The following is a 7236-nucleotide window of genomic DNA, read 5'->3' as shown; positions in this document are numbered from 1 at the left end:
AGCTGCATTTTGTCGAGATGGGGAATGGCCCAGTGGTGTGCCTCTGCCATGGCTTCCCTGAATCCTGGTTCTCCTGGAGGTACCAGGTAATGCCAAGCCGGGCCAATGGCTGGCAGCAGTGCTGTCTGTGTATCCTCCACCTCTGTGCAGCATGTTGTGGCCATTTGTTACACAGCGGTGTGGCCTTCATGAGAAGAAAGGGGGGGGGTGTCTCTCACTTGTGTGACTGTATGGCGAGGGGTGGAGGCCACTTCTGACTCTACCTCATTCCTGGTGTGTCTCCCATCGCCCTTTTTCATCTGCAATCTAGAGCTCCTCCCTCCATCTTTGTCACCTCTTCCTTCCTTCTCTCCCAGCCCCTTCTGCTCTGCTGCAATGACTGATCGGCCGGGCCATGATGGCAGTCCCGTCCCCCCGTCCCCTCCCCGCTCCCCCTCCGGTCAGTTTGGAGGAGTGGGGAACTTGCCCTGGCAGACTCAGAGCAGTAACAGACTGTCCAGGCCCAGCAATGCTCCGGCAGGTGGTAGTTGCCGGGTGTTGGTGGGAGGTCCCCTGAGCGCATGGTTTGGGCTGAAGCCCCGATGAGATCTCTTGAGCGACAGTCTTGGCATGCAGCTCTAGGTGTTCAGTGACGTGCCTGCTTCCCGTGAGGGGCTGGGAGCAGCAAGCGAAGGCAAAGCGTTAGGTGCTGCGGGCCACCACCTTGTCCTCTCCGCTTGGCCCCTCGCTTCTGCCCTGCCTCCCCCCACTGCTATTCTAGCCTGGGGCCTGCACACAGCTCTGCTGGGCCACCTGTAGCAGCCCCTCGTGGCCAGCGGTCGCTTTGCAGGCACCCTGCTGCCTCTGAGCCCTCATGTTGAGCCCCTTAAACTCCACACAGTCTCTCTTGTGGCTGACAGCGCCCCACTTGGAGCTGGCTTAACCCAAGTGAGTCACACAGTCCTCAGGGGCCCAAGGCCACCATGGTAACCCAAGAGTTCAGACCTGGCCCTGGTTGATCTGCCACACAGGGAGCTCTCCCTCTGTCCCAGGCTGCTCCACCCGAAGCCGCCAGTCCCAGACTCTGGCGTGGCTTCCTTCTCCTGTCAGCCACACCTTACTCCCATGCCTTCCTGCCTGGGGCCCTTCCTGCTTTGGTAGGCCGCTCCCAGACCCTAACTGGCTGGAGTCTCAGGTTTCTGGCTCTGACTTCCAACCCGCCTGGTACTGGGGTCTTCCCTGCAGGAGCCTCTCTTACGTTCTGCAGCTTTCCTGAGCTTCCTCCTTCACTGCAGCCACCTGCTGCCTTTGATAGGGAATTACCCGGTCCGACCCAGCAGGGCCACTTTAGTGAGCAGGGTTGGCTAGCCCCAGGCCCTCCGGCCCAGAAGGGCCAAGCCACCCTGAGTCCTGAGTCCAAGCCACCCAGAGCACCTCAGTCCTGCTCTGCTGTAGCCTGGCTGGGCTCCGCACCTCTCACTGGTAGGGAAAAGAGGAAGTTAAAAATTACTTAGACAAGTTAGATGTCTTCAAGTCACCAGGGTCTGATGAAATACAGCTTAGAATACTCAAGGAGCTGACTGAGGAGGTATCTGAGCCATTAGCAATTATCTTTGAAAAGTTCAGGAAGATGGGAGAGATTCCAGAAGACTAGGAAAGGGCGAATATAGTGTCCATCTATAAAAAGGGAAATAAGGACAACCCAGGGAATTGCAGATCAGTCAGCTTAACTTTAGTACCCTGAAAGATAATAGAGCAAATAATTAAGCAATCAATTTGCAAACACCTAGAAGATAATAAGGTGATAAATAACAGTCACTATGAATTTGTCAAGAACAAATATGTCAAACCAACCTAATAGTTTTCTTTGACAGGCCTTATGGATGGGGGGAAGCGGTAGATGTGGTATAACTTGACTTTAGTAAGGCTTTTGATACTATCTGGCATGACCGTCTCATAAACTTGGGAAATACAGCCTAGATGGAGCTACTATAAGATGGGTACATAACTGGTTGGAAAACCGATCCCAGAGAGTAGTTATCAGTGGTTCACAATCAAGCTGGAAGGGCATAACGAGTGGGGTCCCACAGGAATCCGTTCCGGGTCCAGCTCTGTTCAATATCTTCATCAATGATTAGATAATGGCAGAGAGAGTACACTTATAAACTTTGCGGACGATACCAAGCTGGGAGGGGTTTCAAGTGCTTTGGAGTTTAGGATTAAAATTCAAAATGATCTGAACAAATTGGAGAAATGGTCTGAAGTAAATAGGATGAAATTCAATAAGGACAAATGCAAAGTACTCCACTTAGGAAGGAACAATCAGTTGCACATGTACAAAATGGGAAATGACTACCTAGGAAGGAGTACTGTGGAAAGAGATCTCGGGTTCATAGTGGATCACAAGCTAAATATGAGTCAACAGTGTAACACTGTTGCAAAAAAGATCATTCTGGGATGTATTAGCAGGAGTGTTGTAAGCAAGACACGAAAAGTAATTCTTCCGCTCTACTCCGCATTGATTAGGCCTCAACTGGGGTATTGTGTCCAGTTCTGGGTGCCACATTTCAGGAAAGATGTGGACAAATCGCAGAAAGTCCAGAGAAGAGCAACAAAAATTATTAAAGGTCTAAAAAACATGACTTATGGGAGAGGATTGAAAAAATTGGGTTTGTTTAGACTGGAGAAGAGAAGACTGAAAGGAGACAGAACAGTTTTCAAGTACATAAAAAGTTGTTTCAAGGAGGAGGGAGAAAAATTGTTCTCTAACCTCTCAGGATAGGACAAGAAGCAATGGGCTTAAATTGCAGCAAGGGCGGTTTAGGTTGGGCATTAGGAAAAACTTCCTAACTGTCAGGGTGATTAAGCACAGAAATAAATTTGCCTAGGGAGGTTGTGGAATCTCCATCATTGGAGGTTTTAAAGAGCAGGTTGGACAAACACCTGTCGGGAATGGTCTAGTTATTACTTAGCCCTGCGTTGAGGGCAGGGGACTGGACCCGATGACCTCTCGAGGTCCCTTCCAGTCCTACACTTCTGTGATTCTATGACCCAAAGCACATTTTTGAACCCACAGCCAAGAAGTGATTGTGCACGAATGAACTCTGCTCCCCAGCCCTCTTTCCCTCTCGCTGATTGAATGTCTAGTATGAAGTTCACATCCCACCTCTAACCCCCGAGGAATCTCTGCACCGATCCAGGGTTTATTCTTTTGGTCTCTGCCTCTGGAATTTGCCTCGGCCTCAGTCTGAATGCCAATGCACCATGTAAGGCACCTTTACTCTTTAGTGGCTGAGTCTCTCGTTCTGAGTGTGGTGCTAGCTGGCATGGATTGTCTTGCCCGGTGTTTGGCTGGCTACAGTCATTTGCTAGAGCAGTGTCTGTTGTCGTTCTTACGCCCCTTCCAGCGTGTGGAATTCACATGGTAGCTTTGCTTTTGTGACTGAGGTGTCATAGTCGCTATAGTGCCGGATGCTAAAAGGGGACAGTTCAAATAAATGGAAGTCCACTTCCCAGCTGTGGGTGAGCTACAGCAGACACAAGTCTGTTTCCCAAGGTCACATGTTTCTTTCTATTTCTGCTCTAGATCCCTGCTTTGGCTGAGGCTGGCTTCCGGGTCCTGGCTTTGGATATGAAAGGCTACGGAGATTCCACTGCTCCCCTAGGTCAGTCGGGTTTCCCATCCTCTCCTCCTCCCTCCCTTAGAGGGGGCAAGCAACGAGGGCAGAGATAAATTGCTCAGCCTTCTTCTGCCGTGTCTGTGTGTCTGCTGGGTCCTAGCTAGGACTGTTGTGGTGGAGATGAGCCAGGAGAAGTTGAGGCTGAATATTGGGTAGAATTCACTCTTGGTGAGAACTATTTAGGCTGCGGGAGTCTCCCAAGGGAAGTGGGGAAAGCCCTGATTCTTGGGAGAATGTCCTGTCCTTTGCTAAAGTTCCTGAGAATATAGGGACTGTAGGGAAGAATTGCACCCTTGCAGGGAGATGAACCGGATAGTCTGACACATCTCTTCCATTGCGCTAACGTCTAAGTCTATGATGTGGCACAAACTGAACAGCAGCTAAAACCATCTTGACATGCGCTTGGTATCTGTATGTCTGCCGACCCCCCCTTGTCCTCCCCCATAACCTCCCACGGGTTCCTAGAATCTCCTGGTGTGATGTGAGCTCAGCCTGGGAATCTATTCCTTCTAGTGTTTGTCTGAGGAGTGGCTTGGATTTGAAATGCTCCTGAAGCAGGGAAAGTAAATACCAAAGCCTCCCAATGTTTACATGGTGTCAAGGAGGAAACCACCTGGCATGTCAGTTATAAAAGTGCTGCTCGTGACGCTGGATTGTTTCAGGCCGTCTTATTTTAATTTCCTGTCTCTTTCCACCCCGGCACAACCTTGATGTGAACTTGCCCACAGGATGCCGTGGGAGAATAGCTCAAGAAGAGGTGACTTGGCTGTAGATACCCAAGTTGTCTCTTTAGCTTCTAAGCTGAGCAGGGTCAGGCTTGGTTGGTACTTGAATGGGAGACCTTCCAAGAAAACTCAAGGTGGTGATCCAACTGGTGGTGCTCTTCTTTGACCCATTCCATCCTTGGCTGCGGCTGCCAAGAAGTGGTGGCATTGGACAGGGAGAACGCCCTGGCTACCGGCAGCGAACACCCTCTTTCCTTATAAGGTGCTTTGCATGAACTACCCAACAGCTGCGGGATCTCAGTGACTTTCAGTCACTACCAGCCTGGGCTGGATTTGAACCAGCAAACTAGGAGCGAGAGGCTCTGTCACCCGTTAACGATCCCCTGAGCCATCTGGAAACCTGGGGGATGAGGGGTCATTGCAGCCATCCATGCCTGATGACTAGCAATGACAGTGCGGCACGCACTCCTCTATCCCGAGGCAGCAGGAGCTGAGTGGTGTCACTAGCTGGTTGAGGGGGTTCATTATTGACACCCGCCCTACCCCGCTTGCCTGAGTCTTCCCCTGCATGGCTCTAATTCAGAGGTTGGGAGTCTGGCTGGGATCCCCAGAGCCCTCCGAACCGGCTGGTTCTAACCGGGTTTGGATCGAGGCTGTAACCACATTGTTATGCAATATCTGTGTCAAGCCAAATAGCTTTCTCTTGTACAGTGCATCTTCCTTTTCGCTTCAGGGCATTTGCGCACGACTCTGAGAATGAACATCCAGGGGGGCTGGGAAGGGAAGAGCTGCGGGTACAAGGCCCTGTGAAATGCCATTGCTAATCTTGAGGGCTGATCAAAGCAGCAGCCCTCACTGCTTTGCACTCTGTTCATTTAATATCATTTCACTATGAATGTTGCTGTAGTGCCCACAATGGACCAGAGGCCAGATTGACACAGGTATTTAGGCACCTAAAGATGCAGAGAGGCACCTAACTCACTTAGGCACTTTTGTAAGTCCTGCTTGGCGCCTCTTTATATCTTCAGGCATCTAAATCTAGCCCTGGGTGCTTTCCAGACCTAGCGAAGCACAGAAGAACATCAGCCCAAGGAGTTTGCAGTCTAAAGAGACACAGGTGTGGGGGAAGAGGGATACTACATACAAGTGATCAGGAGGGTGATCGGCATGTGCCATGTCCATTCCCTCTTATGCAGCTGCCTCCACCTAGGTACTGCCAGTGCCCGTTGTCCTCTTTAACGGCTACCCCGAGCTCATTCCCTTCCAACATGCCCCGTTTCCCAGCCCCCTCACCTCTGCTCACTGAGTTACACCCACTGCCGTGTTTATCGGTACGCTGGTAGATCTAAGGCCAGAAGGGACAATGCCGGTCCTCTAGCCTCTCCCCTACGCCAGCTGTAGACTCTCGCCGGCTGGCTGGTTTCCCCCCTCAAGCCCAATCACCGGTGGTTGAACTGACGTGTTCCTTTTTAATATGGTTGAAAATACTCATGAGCTTCCTGTGGTAAAGTGTCCCGTCACTCACAACATTATTTAAACCGGGCCAGCACATCTGAGCTGCTCGCCTAGGAACTGGTTGAGCACAGCAGGGGCATTTTTCCAGAGGGCTTTTGTGTCTGGACAGAGAGTGGCTGTGGGGGAATCAACCCCTGCTGGTGCATGGGGAGCAGCTCCTGTAAGGCCACTGCAGTTAATTTCCTTCCTGCAGTGGGTACAAAGGCCTTGATTTTCCTAGGATCACAGTCAGCAGGGGCTGGGGGCCATAGTACACTCTTGATACGTGTTGGTTTCTGCAGGGTCTGGTGCTGACATGTGACCTCTGCTCCTGTTGGTCTAGATTAGCCCTGACCCACTTGTCATTGGAGCCCCTTGACGCAAGACTTTCTAATCTTTGTTTTCATCTACCTAGTCCCTGATAGCACCGTTCATCTCTCCAGTCGCTGGGCGGCTCTGGCTGCTGGTGTCCTGGTCATATTCCAGCTTGGGAAGTGACCGTACCTGCTCTCTCCTTCAATCCCCCCGTCGTTACTCCTCACTGCTCCACAGCAGGGCTCATAGGAGGAGACTTCAGAGCTCGTTCCAGGAGGGCTTCTTGTTTTCCCTTGCAGGCAGAGACCCCTTTTTCATGATACTGCCTCCTGCCCTTGAGTCTGAAATCAGATCAGCACAGCCTCCTGCTGTGCCGGGCCTTTAATCCTGAACCCCAAAGCACTTGACAACCTGCCATAGAAGGATCATTTCCCCCCCGACCTGCTGCCACCACCGCTAAAATGCACCCACCTCTGGGGGTGAACCCGGCAGCCATACTTCATCAACGTCCCAGAGCAGGCCTATGGAAAGCCTAGGGGAAATCCTATTTCTCCCCCCCACCCCCTTTAAAAATGGTGCAGTGGCTGATGAGATGAATCCTGGTGTGTACTGAACTGTTGTAGAGCTGGTGGGAGCCAGGGGGCCGCAGCCTGGTACATGGCAGATTTAGAATGTTAAAAAATTAAATGGAAGGACACTTAAGTGAGCTCAATAATTAATGTTTGTTGTTGTTTGCAGACATAGAAGAATATTCCCAGGAAGAGATATGCAAGGTAGGAGACGGTGTCCTGATTTCTGTTTGTGACCTAGGTCTGTCTGTATTATGGAACCACGCTCCGAGCTCCCTAGTTAAGGTTCTAACCCGCGTATCTCTATGGACGGTAGAAAAGGGTCCAGGATGGGGTGGGAGAACAAAGGCCGTCCCAGGGCTGCTGTTTCCAACTCGGGGGAACTGTGCTACTTGAGTGACTGAACTTAGTTCGGCAAGGAGTGCAGTATAAATCCGACTCTCTGGTTAGTGGTTTGCAGCACTGTACAGCGAA

General features: G+C 51.1%; 1 long non-coding RNA gene across 1 annotated transcript; it reads left to right on the top strand.

Moving 5' to 3' along the window:
- Nucleotides 1-6968, top strand: LOC113405759. Its single transcript, XR_003369560.2, has 3 exons — nt 1-86; nt 3566-3644; nt 6932-6968. It is a non-coding gene; the product is annotated as an uncharacterized LOC113405759 (long non-coding RNA).
- The last annotated feature ends 268 nt before the right edge of the window (nt 6969-7236 follow it).

The sequence above is a fragment of the Terrapene carolina genome, unplaced genomic scaffold (genome assembly GCF_002925995.2).
Source record: "Terrapene carolina triunguis isolate 2854851 unplaced genomic scaffold, T_m_triunguis-2.0 Scaffold50659, whole genome shotgun sequence".
NCBI lineage: Eukaryota > Metazoa > Chordata > Testudines > Emydidae > Terrapene > Terrapene triunguis.
Note: the sequence above shows the minus strand (reverse complement) of the source record. Positions and strands in the feature narration are given on the sequence as shown.